This window comes from Botryllus schlosseri, chromosome 1 (genome assembly GCF_051294905.1).
Source record: "Botryllus schlosseri isolate E-star chromosome 1, Bs_hap1, whole genome shotgun sequence".
Classification (NCBI taxonomy): domain Eukaryota; kingdom Metazoa; phylum Chordata; class Ascidiacea; order Stolidobranchia; family Styelidae; genus Botryllus; species Botryllus schlosseri.
In genome coordinates this window covers 9548948-9561711 of record NC_137236.1, presented here as the reverse complement: position 1 = coordinate 9561711, position 12764 = coordinate 9548948, and positions in this window count along the sequence as shown.

Here is a 12764-nt window from a genome sequence, read left to right as displayed (position 1 = left end):
CATTCTGTGGACCCAGTTCTACCTTTAGAAATCAAGGAAAGGCTGGTAATGTGTGCTCGCTTTCAGCGAAGCGCCTATAGAAAGTATCAACAGCGCCACGCATCTCTGGAGCCCTACGCAACAAGCGGGCTAAGGTAATCGATATCATAATAATCTGACATATCCAATGTAGACTACTTAGACGTAGCCTACATATCTCTATCAGCTGAAGGATATTGCGCGAAAATTGGTAGGGACCAAATACATTCTGTGGACCCAGTTCTACCCTTACAAATCAAGGAAAGGCTGGTAATGTGTGCTCGCTTTTAGCGAAGCGCCTATAGAAAGTATCAACAGCGCCACGCTTCTCTGGAGCCCTACGCAACAAGCGAGCTAAGGTAATCGATATCATAGTAATCTGACATATCCAATGTTGACTACTTAGACGTAGCCTACATATCTCTATCAGCTGAAGGATATTGCGCGAAAATTGGTAGGGACCAAATACATTCTGTGGACCCAGTTCTACCCTTACAAATCAAGGAAAGGCTGGTAATGTGTGCTCGCTTTTAGCGAAGCGCCTATAGAAAGTATCAACAGCGCCACGCTTCTCTGGAGCCCTACGCAACAAGCGAGCTAAGGTAATCGATATCATAGTAATCTGACATATCCAATGTTGACTACTTAGACGTAGCCTACATATCTCTATCAGCTGAAGGATATTGCGCGAAAATTGGTAGGGACCAAATACATTCTGTGGACCCAGTTCTACCCTTAAAAGTCAAGGAAAGGCGTGCTCGCTTGTACCGAAGCAAATAGAAAAAGTATCAACAGCGCAGCGTTTCTCTGCGACGCGATTGCACATAGCTATTGCATGCCGCGACGTCAGCTGATCCCACTCTCGCCGCTCGGCCGCATCCTTGCTCTTGAGTTTATCTCTCGTTTCGCCAGACAGCATTGTTGCGTCACACTGCCAATCTACTCAACAATGAATAATTTGGGGCTGATTGTGGGGGTTCCAGGGCCATGCGGGGAATAAAATTTATATTTTCGTAATCAGTGCAGAGTCAGCTTTCGATTGATACCCGATTCATCAAATTTATTGCTCGGCAAGCCGGTCAAAAATAACCGTCAAATTGCCTGTAGCCAAATGGAAATTGTGACGTGATACAATTTCATTGAACCGTGAGATTTGCTTGTGTCGACACCATATAGGACACTATGATATCATCATCTCAGTTAACGTTACCGCAGATACACCGGCTTTTGCGTGAAATCCGCAATGCGTTGTAGGCTAAAGTGTCAGATCGGAGCACATCTCTACCATACTCGACCTTGAAACCGAAATTACTGCCCTAATCATTGAGTGTCAACCTGAGACTTGGCACAGCGTTCGATACTAAAATCAAGACATACCGTGCAAAAGCTTATGACGGATCTAGGTAAGGAGCATCGTTAAAATCAATAGAGACCAATACGGGCTTTGCGTATAATATAATATGTTAGCGATAACTGACGAGTCAGCTCTCACTCGAATTAGGAAACGAAATTACCAGTAACACAGTTCAGTGCCAAACTTAAAACTTGGTACAAAGTTCGATACTAACATTAAGACTTACCGTGCCAAATGTCATAACCGATCTCAGTATTGAACATCGTCAAAATCAATGGATACCAATACCGGCTTTTGAGTAAAATCTGTTTGCGATACTTGACGGATCAGCACACACTCAACTTCGGAAACGGAATTACTACCCTAAACTTGAAGTAGAAACCCTGAAACTAGGGGCAGTGTTAAATACCACCATCACGACATGACATACCAAGTTTCAAGAGTTTTCATGGTGTGAAACACCATCAAAATCGACCTATACCAGCAAAGGTCGACTAAACGCATATGACGGTAACCCAGTTCAGATATAGATACGATTGTTACATCACACCTTAGGGGCACAGAGCTATTGTGCCCCGGTTGCTCGGTAATTTTATGAATAGGAGAGAGTAAATCATCGTTTCTTTATTGTGCGCGGCTTTGAGCGAATAGACAGTGAAAGCTTGTTATGAGCGCTACCGGGGCATGCCCCGGCTAGGCATTCGCAAAGCGAAAACACAGAAGAGAATTCGATTTTCGCAGAGACTTCGCTATATATGGGCATTTACAAGCGAAAGGACAAGAAGAATACCATTTTCGCTGTGATTTCGGTATATATAGATTGGTGTGCGTCTATAAATGGTAAAGAATTGTTATTGAACAGAATTTTAGGTGGGGCAATGCCCCAGTTGCCCTATAGGACGAGCCGCCACTGGTACAGCAGATTGGGTAGCCGGGCAAGGCATAACTTGGTCAAATGTAGTATTCCGACACGAAAATGCGACTTCATAGTTGTCACACGACTCCTGGAGAGCATCATTTTCAACCCATATGCCGTGGGAACAGCTTACCCGCGATGTCAAAATATTCTCGTACACTGCTATTCATAGAAACCGTATATAACACAGGTCAACAACAAATTCAAATACCAAGACATGTTAAATCGATTAGGAGGTAAATCAGGGGCGCTGAGTAAGAAAATGCCATTATACCTATGCCGAAGCGCTCTAGTTTTTGAGATATAGCTGCGCTTACTACCGCAGGGAATTCCTGTTATCGTCCAACCACGTAATTTATATCCCGTATATTTATTGCGCCATACACTGGCAATCGATGATTACATCCTGGCGTAATTTACTTCTATTATAAAACGCCATGATTCGAGACGCTATTCATATTAGATTCATTTGCTAAACCTGCTTGCATCAACATCTGAAATACATTCGTATGTATTGAGAAATATCTGTGTTTTAAGAAGAATTATATCGACCAGCAAATACCTTTATTGCTGTACTACATATACCAAGGAAAAAATATATGCTAGTGAGCAACATCGGTTATCTGTCGCTTGGGATGTAAATAAGGCAATAAGGCAATATATTAGTTTATATCATCTTCCATCTAGCACTACTGACATAAACGTTGTAGTGCACTAATAAGGCAATAGTTAGTTTTGTTCTGTAAGTTATCATAGAGAGGCCTATTTTTTATTTTGACTGCAGGCCGTGTTATTTTCGGCATAAGCTTACTGCATAGCTTATTTTTGGCATTTTTCAGATTTTAGTTTTGGCAATTTTGGCATCGCCATGAATTCATATTTATAGACTCGAATTAACCATGTCAATTGCTTCCGTTTGGTCTTTCTTATGGAACGGAAGTCACAAAACATGCAGTATCCAAACTCTGCCGTCAAACAGCAAGATTTACATCCAAATTGTAAACGATGTTGGAGACCAAATTTACCCGATAAAAAAAACGAGAGCTCCTGCAATATCTATTCTTAATAGTTGATTCACTATGCGTACAAAATTACCGGCATTGGCACAAGTCATAATACTTACGATAACAATTCAAAAGAGTTTCTGACTCGTTTGAATAGCAGCCTTCACTAATCACTACCCGGCAATGAAAACTAGGAAAGGACTGCATGTACATATGTATGCATGGTACGTATAAGCCAAAAATACCATAAATCGCTTATTTTTGGCATTTGGCAAATTTTATTTGGAGCGGTATTGGCATCGACAGGATTTCATATTTGCATACTCGAATTAACGATTTGAAACGCTATATAGTGTAATCTTTCATATTAAACGAATGTGGAGTATCCACGTTGTGTCATGTAACAGCGAGAGTAAAAACTGGATTGACAACGCTTTCAGAGAGTCAATTGACCCGATACAAAACCGACCGACTGCTTCTGCAAAGTCTAATCCGAATAGTCGATTCGATAGGCGTGCATAACTACCTGTATTCACTCGGATTGTAATACCACTTTTGATAACAATTCTAAATCGTTGCTGACACGTTTGAATGAATCACGGACCTTATCACTCGCTAACGAATGGTTAGAAATCATGAGTGACTTTAATATTCTATATAATATGAAAAAATATCCAACGGGTAAAAAAAGCAGTAATGGACTGAATGTTTGCAGGCCGGCGTATGGCACGCATTGATGGGAGTTGATTCTTGGTGAATGAGGCATTCTGCACTGTGTAAGTGTGTATGGTCAATTGTTCATTGATGAAACTATATTCCTATTGTCCCACGGGACACAGTCTATCAGTGATTGCACCATATGCTGACAATTAACAACTTGAAAGTATATAAATGGAATTATGTATACGCAATGACGCATGGGCCTAAATGCAGCATGGGTCGCGCGTGTCGGCTATACATGCGGTAACAAAATGCACGAGCGGTGGAAACAGAAAATGTCTAGTTATTGAAATGCATCTTTAATTTCTGGACATCATTTACTACCAGGGTTGATCAGTCCACAGTATGTCGTAAATCACGATTTCAGTACTCGACTTTTTGGCCTCGACCCGTCCATTTTCATTCGCATTTCATAGATCCCTTGGACGATAGACCGCGAGCATTAGAAGGGTTTACGGACCTCAGTTAAGGAATTCAGCGTTGCACACTTGTTTTGTCGCTTCTTGCAGACTCATTTTATTACTTTTGAACATTTCTATCTAAAACTTTCGTAAAAATGTATGTTATCAAAAAGCCTTATTTTTGGCAGTTTTGGCATTTGGTTCCCGAAATGCCAAAAATAACAAGGCCTGGTTAACAGCTTTCGCTAACTATAACTAAAATTAGCCGATATCTAAAAAACTAGAGTCTATCTGTCAAAAACTATGATGACATTTTCGAGCTCGGCGCCCTTGAAATGGATGTAGTCAATAATCGTTCTTGCCTTCCATGCCAAAATTTTATGTTAGCCTGTGATAATCAATTAAATCTCACAATGCCCCGTATTGGAACAACCTTCCTTCTCATCGTGGCTACAGATAAGGGACAGTTCGTTTGTTTGTTTGTTTGGGTAATCATGGTGTTTATCGACTACTATGGTCATTTACACCAGGTCGATATTCTTCTTAACTTCCGTAACTGCCGACTTATAGCACTGCCCACCTCTAGGCTTTTGTAATACACCGCTGACGCGGATGAGGTGGCGAGGAGGAGCCTAGGTAAACCTCCGACACTTTGGTATCGGAATTCGGAAGTCGACCTCGGTCGGACTCGAACCCGCACCCATTGGTGTTGCAGCCGCGGATTATGCCACTGCGCTATCTCGCAACGCCGGGGCGGTTCGTGAAATCCAGTAAATTCAATTTCATCAATCTTCGTAGAGATTGTGTCGAGTGTTATCTACAAGCTCATTCTGCCTGCGTATACAAATAAGGAATGACGCAGTGGCGAGACAGCGCAGTGGTATGGTCAGCGGCTGCAACACCAATGGGTGCGGGTTCGAGTCCGACCGAGGTCGACTTCTGAATTCCGATACCTAAGTGTTGGAGGTTTACCTAGGCTCCTCCTCGCCATATCATCCGTGTAAGCGGTGTCTTACAAAAGCCTAGAGGTGGGCCGTGCTATAAGTCGGCAATTACGGAAAATAAGAAGAATATCGGCCTGGTATACATGACCAAAGTAGTCGACAAACACCATGAATACCCCAAAACAAACAAATAAGGAATGACCTTCATTGAGCTAGGACTGCTGGGACATTATATTCATTCTATCTAACATTTTGTATTTAACAGCACTATATATCCACGTGAACTACGAAAATTCGTTGTGCATTCACACGCTCTGGCAAATGCTGCTCAAGATAGCGATACCCAGTTTTGTTTCAACAACTAGGAGTTCCCAACTTTTATTTTAGAGTAAATCCCGAAATTGTTTTGGGTGGTGGCTGGTGGTGGCTTGGGTGGTGGTTCGGGTGGTGGCTTGGGTGGTGGCTTGGGTGGTGGCTTGGGTGGTGGCTGCTTAAAACGGTCCTCGGTTTCGTTCAGTCTTCGCTACGGTCGTCATTACCAATTACAGTTTAATCAATAAAGTTCGCATTGTCCACTGTCCATGTGACGAGTGTGACCAGGACCGTAACTGCCGCACTCCAAACCCCCCAATTAGGGGGGGGGCGAGCTCGAAGGGGGCCCAAAATTATTTCGTGAATGAGCATAAATTAGAGACTATTTTTTGAAAATTCATGAAAGTTTTTCAAAATTTTTTTGCGTAGCGCGCGATTTTAAATTGCCGAATATCTTGATTTTTGGGTACTCAAAATACGCCAGATTTAAAGAAATGGGCATATCGGCGTTGACCATTACCACGCCACGATGCACCAAGACAAAGTTTTAGGCCATGTAACATGCGACTCGGCAGCGAGAAAGCCTTGGCCGGAAAGGACTGCCCTTATGCTGACCGAAAACTTCGTTACATATACAAAATACATATAGGTTTAATTGTCCGAAGGCGCCTAAATGACTGGCGCCGAATGTTTCTGTCTTGGCAATCTGAACCTCACAAGAAAATACCATCCCGCAGTGAAAAATTATATGCCAGTGAAGAAATGCAAATTTTAAATCGTGTGCGTCTTTTAGTTTAGTATAGCCTACGTTTGGGCGATTCTATATCTTTTGGTATAGCAGACAGGTGGTCACGAAATAACATCATGTTACGGAGTCATACCAACGGGCCCTACATTTCCAAGACACCTCACTCAGCTCTACCAGTAAATCTGATTACGTGAGCAGAGAGGACAAGTAATCGATAGCAATATATATGCAATTCCCGATCTTATCGACCGATTTTATCATGAATTATCGAAAATTTTCGCGCCTGGCGCTGGCTCACTGAACAGTACAACTAATTTCATAGCAAAAACGAACAACGTGATTGGGGGTAGGTTTATCATCATATGGCAGCCCAAGAACAAAGTTTTTTGGGGAGGCCTGACGAAGTGCTGTTTCGTTCCTGCCAACGGGTATACGCCCGAAGATGTTAATTATTATTGAGGGCCCTACCTTTTCAAACAGAAACACCCGTCACTCAGCTCTACCTGCACATCTGATTACGTAAGCAGAGACAGGATAAAAGTTGATCGCAATGTATATGCAATTCCCGATCATATTGACCGATTCAATCATGAATTATAGAAATTTTTCGCGCTTGGCGCGTTTAGGCGAGAAAACTCCTCAATGAACCTCCTTAATGAAGTTGATAAGTAGCGTTCAACTGCGGATAGCATGGGGGAGGTCTGGGGGGGGCGGAGCCCCACCAGAAGTTCGGTTTATCATCATATGGGGGACCCAAGACCAACGTTTTGAGGGGGGCTGACGAAGTGCTGTTACGGCCCTGAGTGTGACGCGGACATAACAGTATAAAAATACGGACAAAAAAGGACTTAAGTCAAGAATAAGAATAAATGGGTCCCAGTTTAAGAAACTCTAAACGAGAGCTTCAAGCTACATGCAGTCTCGAATAAAAGACAGCGAAAGCAAAATAAGGAGTCATTATCCTCGCTACACGGCAGCCATGCGTAGGTATGAGCGCGTTTACCTCCATGACTAATCGGATCAATGGACAATTTTTTGGTCGATAGCGAATAAGTCTCTTCACCTTTTAATATTGCTCTTAATCTGTGTTTCCCGAAGTTTTTATTTTAGCTCGCGCCGCTTGGACAATAGATAACTGAGCCGTTCTAACGCCAGTTTTATCGCAAGCAATCCAAATCAGTAATTTCATGGCCACCGGCTCTTTCACCCTTGCCATCGACCCGGAGGGGGCTGACACCCGCGCCGGGTCGCTCCTTCAAAGGCAACTGCATTAACAGCACACGGAACAAATATTCAACGCGACCCATAGGTTCTCACTTGACTTGGATAACAGGTTAAGTGACCATCTAATATAATTCTAAGTGTGTGTAGATTCAACAGATACAAAATGCGAGACCGGAGCAATTAAAAAGTTGCCCACTAATTTCACCGAATAAGATGAATAAATAAAATAAAGCGTTCCTTTCTTTATTACCGGCGTCTTTGGAAGAGCAGATAAGTGAATCATATTATGAGCACTATAGGCTACCAGGGCTCCAAAATTCACGCGAAAACACCGAACACATTTTTCGCAATTTCGCTATATCCATATTGTTGTTTATATCATTATAGCACTGAATTATAGATGAGGCTAGTGGCGGCTCGTCCTATAGGGCAACTGGGGCATTGCCCCACCTAAAATTCTGTTCAATAACAATTGTTTACCATTTATAGACGTACAGCAATCTATATATACCGAAATCACAGCGAAAATCGTATTCTTCTTGTCGTTTCGCTTGTAAATGCCGTTTTGTAGCGAAGTCCATGCGAAAATCGAATTCTCTCCTGTGTTTTCGCTTTGCGAATGCCTAGCCTGGGCATGCCCCGGTAGCGCTCATAACAAGCTTTCACTGTCTAATCTCTCAAAGCCGCGCACAATAAAGAAACGGTGATTTACTCTCTCCTATTCATAAAATTACTGAGCAAGTGGGGCAAAATAGGTCTGTGCCCCTGAGGGGTGATTCAACAATCGTATCTATATCTGAACTCGGTTACCGTCATATGCGTTTAGTCGACCTTTGCTTGTATAGGTCGATTTTGATGGTGCACACCATGATGATTCTTGAAACTTGGTATGTCATGTCGTGATGGTGGTATTTAACACTGCCCCAAGTTTCAGGGTTTCTACTTGAAGTTCAGGGTAGTAATTCCGTTTCCGAAGTTGAGTGTGTGCTGATCCGTCATGTATCGCAAACAGATTTTACTCAAAAGCCGGTATTGGTATCCATTGATTTTGACGATGTTCCATACCGAGATCGGTCATGACTAGGGCGGTTTTTTTTGACATGTCAAAATTTGTCAAAATTTTGTCAAAATTGTAGCGTTAGGTCAAAATTTGTCAAAATTGTAGCGTTAGGTCAAAATTTGTCAAAATTGTTCATTGAGTCAAAATTTTTTTGACGTCTGCATTTCGTTTGTATCGTAGATTTTGCACTGTCGGTGAACGTATCATTTGATATTTCACAGCTTTTAGCCTACTTTACAGGCCTACCGTTGTAAACGGCTAATTTTCTGCTCATTGTGAATCATGAACGGTCAAATAAAACAAATAGTAGACATGATGGTATTATGGTCAACGTACCGCAATATCCTAACTGAAGAAAAACTTCTTGGGCATTGCATCGTTCTTATATTGAGAAGCACATGATAAAAAATTGTGATGTAGACATCATTGTCAGAATGAAGCAACACGGCGTGTCACCAGCAGTGTACGCACAACTTTTCAGTCAAAAACTGCTGCTGTTGAACGTCCTTGGCAAGTTTCTTAGTAAGGACATGCACTTTCTGCCCAAGAATGTAGGAAAGTATCTCCCGTTGTACTACATTTTCTTTCCACCATAATACGTATTGTAACCACTGGAATTCTTCATATGGGCAGATTTCGTTAAAATAATGTTTTTTTCACGTAAAAAGTTGACTGTTTCTAAGCCAAAAACTTTATTTCAGGCCAAACTACTTCGTCAGGACAGCCAGTTCCAACCAGAAATGAAGATAAGTGGTACAATTTTAACATTATGTGGGAAAACACCTAATTTGCATACGTTAGGTCAAAATTCAGTTTGTTTAAGTCAAAAAAAGTCAAAATTTCAATTTTTGAGGTCAAAATTTTCTTTTTTTTAGGTAAAAAAAACCGCCTTAGTCATGACATTTGGCGCGGTAAGTCTTAATGTTAGTATCGAACGCTGTACCAAGTTTTAAGTTTGTGACTGAACCATGTTCGTGGTAATTTCGTTTCCTAAGTCGAGTGGGAGCTGACTAGTCATTTATCGCTGACAGATTTTACGCAGAGCCGGTATTCGTCTCTATTGATTTTAACGATCCTCCTTACCTAGATCCGTCATAAGCTTTTGCACGGTATGTCTTGATTTTAGTATCGAACGTTGTGCCAAGTCTCAAGGTTGACACTCAATGATTAGGGCAGTAATTTCGTTATCAAGGTCGAGTATGGTAGAGAGAGATGTGCGCTGATCTGACACTTTTGCCTACAACGCATTGCGTAATTCACGCAAAAGCCGGTATCTGTGCAAACGTTAACTGTGTTCCTTACTGAGATAGGTGATGAGATGATGATATCATGGATATCATGAAACAGTTTACTAACATTCTCGGTTTGCATTCAAATATTTACTTTTACTTTATATTCTCCAATGACAATTTCAGCGTGAAATTGTGGCCTTCAAGGCATTTGCTTACAACACTCTGTCAAGCGTGATAGCTATTTCGTTTTCGATGGCGGCTAACAGGTAATCACTTGATCAGTCTATTCCTCAGTAAATTTTACACAAAATTCAGTGCTGGTCTGTTCGTATTAATGTTGACAGTGTACCATACCGAAAAGGGCCATGAGGCTACTTCTCGATGATGTCATGTAACAGTGTACTAAGTTTACGGCTTTCATCCACGTTTTTATTCGGTAATATATTTTCCAAAGGCGATTTCGCAGCAGACCTATAGACAGTACTAAAGCCGTATGTGTCGTGTTACAGTCTCCAGTTCCAAGGCCAAAATCTCCTATGCTGTACCGAGACCGAATTTCCGAGGTTGCTATTCTTAGTTCTTCAGAATGATGTTTCGGATTCAATATGACAGGCCCAATCTATGAGATAACCATTGCGTATGTGTCCGAACTCGCTGACCTTTCCAGTCAGGCTTTCGCAATCTCTCGAGTTATAATCATTTCCATTTCTGCAGATAATTAGTCAGATCAAGTGCGAACATGAACCGTGGTAAATCTTTGTTCCGTACGCCGTTTACGCAGTTACCACACTTCAAGTCACAGCTCACCGGCAGACCTCTCGTGGCACATACGTTAAAATCACTGTGGTCGGGAAATTCATGTTACCGTACCATCATTAAGTTACTTGTTTACGTTGGAAAACGCCATTGTGACGTCATCTTGATAAAATGTCGCTAGCCGCCATTGCCCCACCACCCGATATTGTCGCGAGCCGCCACTGGGTGAGGCAATGCCCCGATTGCCTTATGCAAGGAACCGCCACTGGTAGCTAACATTCTGAGCCACGCGACCTGCGTCGCTTGCATTTTTACGACTACTTTATATCTGTTTTGGATATGACTTCTATACCTGACTTGACTATATTACTCAGCGCAACGGAATCGTGTACATATGCACTGGACAGTGGACAACCACTGTTATCGCAGTCACACCAAGATGCACGTGCCACGCCGATGATAACATTTACGACAGACAGGAAACTTTTCCCGATCCCATCCCTTAAGTCTGGTCTATATGCCGTGCCCTTCGAAGCAAAAGTCAACTGGCAATTTCTACAGTTATTTCGACATGCATAGCCTAACTGGAACATTCGGCAGACCGGATTAGCGTACTTAACGAGATACCGCCACGGATATATAACGCTACATATTGAGCACAAATGTGGTCGCAATACCATCGACCTAGCTAGAACATGGGTGGCCTGGCCAACATCCGGCCGTAGAACAATAATTATTATGCGGCCGTCTACACATAATTAGATGAGCGTGTGTCGGCAACCGGAAACATACAATTTCAATTAATGAATTACGACTGTCCGGCTAGAAAGCGACCGTGTGCTATGTATGAAATGGAAATGCGACCGTGAATAGCAGAAATGTTGAACAGACCCGACCGAGAGGGAATAATTCCGAATTAGCAATAGAGCTACACTATTTGTTCCAAATTAGATTAGAATTAGAATTACTGAATTCGCAAAGACTAGAAGTTGAATGAAATTGAGAATGGGAAATAAATACAGCAAAAATCAGTTCATATCAAATCACAGTGCATTCCCGTAACAATGAGAATGGTAAACGTCTGCAGGCCTACACCAAGCTTGGCTCGTTTTGTACAGTGCCAGGGGTCACTGCAATCGCGGCCGGCGATCTTATTTGTGATTTTGGGAGAACACGAGTTAAAGCATTTTGAAATGCTAAAATTGATTTCAGTTTCAAATTATTGTTGTTGTTTCAAAATAAGCCATTCGCCTCTGCCCAACAACACTATTCCACACAAGCTGAAAAGGCTTCGGCGATGGCAACAGCATTCCATCGATGGAGAGTCAGTTGATATCAATAAGCATATTGCCTTGGCGTGCAATGCCCCAGACACTGCCAAGACCGTGACGCTTAGAAAACGGCATAGGACGTCCCCACATGATCAATCTTTAGGATGAGTTAGACTTTCGCTGCCTAACCCCAATATCGATTCGTTAGTCGTTGAAAAGCGTTTTCGGGTATCGTGCGCAGCTCATAGTTCAAAATATAATGACGTTTATGATCATGGTATTTAGCGTTGTATTTGTACTACTTTAATAAAATATTACTTCTTTTTTGGTCTGGCAACCATGAGCATCGCCCATGTTTGTCAGCACAACGTCGTACTAAAGTAAAGTTTTGAAAACTAGAATGTTGTTCGCAACTACAAGCTACTATGGTAACTATGCTAACAGGCTATTTGATTCGTCACAATAACTACCATGACTGCATGAAGTGCACGGTGTAGGCCTAAGTAAGGCGATGGCGGCTTGGCACTGGATTTCCCTGCGAGAGAGGGATATTCTTGTTAACTCGCTGCAAAATGCCTCGGACAAAGAGGGATTTTCCGGAAAGCAATAAATTAGATTAGAATTAGAGCATAAAAACATTTCACAAATTATATTAGAATTAAAGCATGGGAACATTTCACAAATTAGATTAGAATTATATTAGTGGCATTTCGCTCTGATTTAGTGAAATTAGACCAATAGAATTATCTAGTTGTCCGAGTCTGGTTGGCATTAGCGGAGTTGGCAGCAGTCCGTAAACTGGCG